Raw genomic sequence first — 3,811 nt, forward strand, 5'->3', positions numbered from 1 at the left:
AGGCTGGTATTTTAGCCCAGTAATGATAATAGTAGGAGTTAAATCTATTAGCAGTAATGGTATCTGCTACTTATTGCTCACATTTCTGGCTCAGACGCTGTCTTAGAAGATTAGCATGATTGGTGACAGCTAGTCAACAGGTAGACATCACAATCCCATTTTACAGGTGAAACCAAGGCTCAGGGAAGATAAGCAAGCACCCTGAGCCTACAATGTGCACAAGTGCCAGAGCAAGGATTCGTTAGAGTCAGGTCTGTTTGGCTCTTGTGTCATGTGAACTGCCTCTGTATCCCACAGCTCCCACTGCTCCCTGGGTGACAGGCTCTAGCTTAATTATTTCCATCTGCTTCTCCCACCTCAGCAAGACTCTTCCTTTCTTCTCTGGTTGACATTTTTCTTCCTTACATTCAGAAAGTGAAAGAGACATCAGCTGTACTGGTGGGCCCTTTATAAGCAGAATTTCAAAATTTAATAAGTGTCTCTTGAAGTTAGTCAAGCAAGTAATTAACCCCGGGGCAGAGAGGGCACACTCAGCCTCCGACGTCTGGCATCAGGAAAGTTGACTGTTCATCATTAGCACATGAGTAAGTAGTTTATCGTGTGAAGGCAGTGCTTGTGGAGTGGATGCACTTATTGGTATTTATGTGAGGCCCAATTTTGTTCTCTATTTCTCTGGAGAGGATGGGTGAGGGGCTTTCCACAGGACAGGTTATAGGAGGGGGGGGTCTCAGGTGTGTATGGGCCCAGGTGGAGGAGCAACAGGGATTGGGAGGATGAAATTATTTACTAAGAACAATACCATGGGAAGGTAGTTTTATCTTCATTTTTATTCAGATGAGAGCTAAAGATCAGAAAGATGAATTTTTGCCTAAGGCTATGCAGGTAAGAGATAACATTTTGCTTCGGTTTGACCCTAAGTTCAAGCTGGTACACCTTTAAGCTATTGTCAGGGCACTGGGGCAAAGATCAAGACCTGGGAGTAAATGGAATGCCCTCACAATCGAGGTGGAACCAGAAGAAGAGCACTCAAAAGCTTTATCAAAGGAAAAAGGTAAGGGTGGTAGATTGTATTTTCTAAAGATGGCCACACTATACATCTATTCCTTTCTATCTGCCCTTCTTCTTGAACTTCTCTATGGAGAGGTAGGCTCCACTTCCCTGCCCTCCAACCCTGGCTCATTCATTCTTGGAACAGTAGGAGTCCTGCGCCAACAGTTAGGAAGTCTGACTACCCTGAAGCTGCCTTGCTGGAGAGGCTCACGGAGAAAGCAGACAGATAGAAAGTCTTGGAAAATGCCAGCTGTTCCAGCCCCCAGCTGTTTGAGTGCCCCCGGCCCAGACACCAGGCATGTAAGTGAGCTTTCAGAAGATCATTGTAGCTACTGCCTCGAAACTGCCCCATCTGTTACAGAGTAGAATGGAACAAATTATTCCTGCCGAGTCCTGTCCAATTTGCAGACTTGTGAGCAAAATAAATGTTGTCATTGTTTAACCACTAAATTTGGGGGTAATTTACTGCACAGTCACAGTCATTGCTGAAGTAATTATTGAAGCAGATATTCCAGAATCAAGTCTATGGGATCTGATGTCTGTCTGGGTGTTTCTTTTATTCAGGTCAGGCACAAAGTCTTCTTTTTTAGTTTTTAAATTTTTTTAATTATTTTTTCTTTATTGATTAAGGTATTACATATGTGTCCTTATCCCCCCATTGCCCCCCTCCCCCGCTTGTGCCCTCACCCTCTGGTGTCTGTGTCCATTGGTTAGGCTTATATGCATGCATACAAGTCCTTTAGTTGATCCCTCCCCTTTACCTCCACCCTCCCTTACCTTCCCTCTGAGGTTTGACAGTCTGATTGATGCTTCTCTGTCTTAAATGAGCCAAGAAGGCCACACACAATTTTTGATAGTCTTCTGAGGAGCATTCAGAAATGGCTGTCTTCACGGGACCTCTCCCCCACCCCCGGAGTATCCTGGCAGTGTGTGGTTTGGGCTTGCACACAGGAAGCTACCACTGTCAACACCAGACAGTGCCTTTCAAGACATATTCAGAGGAGGGAGGCAAGATGGCATTAGGCTGGGACATTTGGGGAAGCCTGTCAGAGGTGGAGATTCGAGCTAAATCCTGAAGGACTTTGTTTGGCATTGGATCAAAAGGGAATCCCAGCCCTAGCCAGTTGGGCTCACTGGATAGAGCGTCGGCCTGCGGACTGAAGGGTCCTGGGTTTGATTCTGGCCAAGGGCACATGCCTGGGTTGTGGGCTTGATCCCCAGTGGGGGGAATGCAGGAGGCAGCCTATCAATGATTCTCTCTCATCATTGTGTTTCTATCCCTCTCCCTTCCTCTCTAAAATCAATAAAAATATATTTAAAGAAAGGGAATCCCAGTCAAGAAACTGATCTGGACAAAGACATTGGGTGGGCAGCTTGTAGTAAGCTTGTTGTCGGAAAGAGCAACCTGGCCCGAGTGAAGGGTCCACATCTGGGGAGGAAGACAGGGGCAAGTTTGGAAGATGCATATACTTGAAATAATTCTAATGAAGGGCATTGAGAGCTGGGTTTCTAGGCAAAGGAAAGGTCAAGGTCTCCCGAAGAAGGAAGATGAACTTTTTTACAAACATTCTCTGGGATTATAATGTTCCCAGGGCCTGCTCTAGAATCATGGGGAATACTGTTCTATTTCTAGACCAGTGATGGTGAACCTTTTGAGCTCGGCGTGTCAGCATTTTGAAAAACCCTAATTTAACTCTGGTGCCGTGTCACATATAGAAATTTTTTGATATTTGCAACCATAGTAAAACAAAGATTTATATTTTTGATATTTATTTTATATATTTAAATGCCATTTAACAAAGAAAAATCAACCAAAAAAATGAGTTCGCGTGTCAGAGGTGTCATAGGTTCACCATCACTGTTCTGGACATTAGCAGACCAGGCAAAAACAGTAATTAAAAGTAAATACAATGGTCTGAGGTGATTGTAACTTTTCCACTTATACCCTAGAGGGCACCCTTTCCAGTGTCTTCCAGATTCTTGCTCTCAAAACGAACTCCTCCCCCTCTGACCCCTCTAATCTCTCCTTTTCTGCTGCCTTTAAACACAGATGTCACAACTACAGCTGGTATCTCTTTTTCTTTTACGGTCACTATTCTTGAACAAATGCATCTGTTAATTTAATTTTCTCCTTAAAATAGCTTTCTTTAGTTCCCTTTAGCCCGGCACCAACCATTGAACTTTCCTACATATTTCTCTCCCTTCCCATGCAATGGTGATCGTCCTTCTCCCCGTGGCATCTGAGGATGCCAGCCACCTTCTCTGAAGGAGCACCATTCCGAATAGTCTTTCCACGTTACTGCAGCTTCTTGTCTGTGCTCGTCTCTGTCCCTTGGGCTCCTTCTGTCTTCTCCTCTTGAATTTAAGAGTTTTCCAAGGTTGTTAAAAGACCTTTACTCTCCCTTATATCTCCTCCATTCACATTTATAGTTTCAACTGTCATTTCTAAGTCAATAAGTCAATAACCATGACAATCGCAACTGCCATAGCTCCCACCCCACACACACTGAGCACTAAGTACTTTATACCCATTTTATAAGTCCCCGTGAGGTTGCTTTTATTATCACCATTTAACAGGTAAACAAGCCCGGCTCACAGAAGTTAAATACTAACTGTGGCCAATCAGAATCCAGTTTTGCTGACTTTGAAGCCAGTGCTCTTAATCCGTGGCTATATTGACTTCCTTCACTCTCCTGGGCATCCATATATCAACTGTCACTGGATATGTCACCTGGATGGCTTTCTGTCACTTCTAGCTTTT

The sequence above is a fragment of the Myotis lucifugus genome, unplaced genomic scaffold (genome assembly GCF_000147115.1).
Source record: "Myotis lucifugus unplaced genomic scaffold, Myoluc2.0 scaffold_224, whole genome shotgun sequence".
Taxonomy (NCBI): Eukaryota; Metazoa; Chordata; class Mammalia; order Chiroptera; family Vespertilionidae; genus Myotis; species Myotis lucifugus.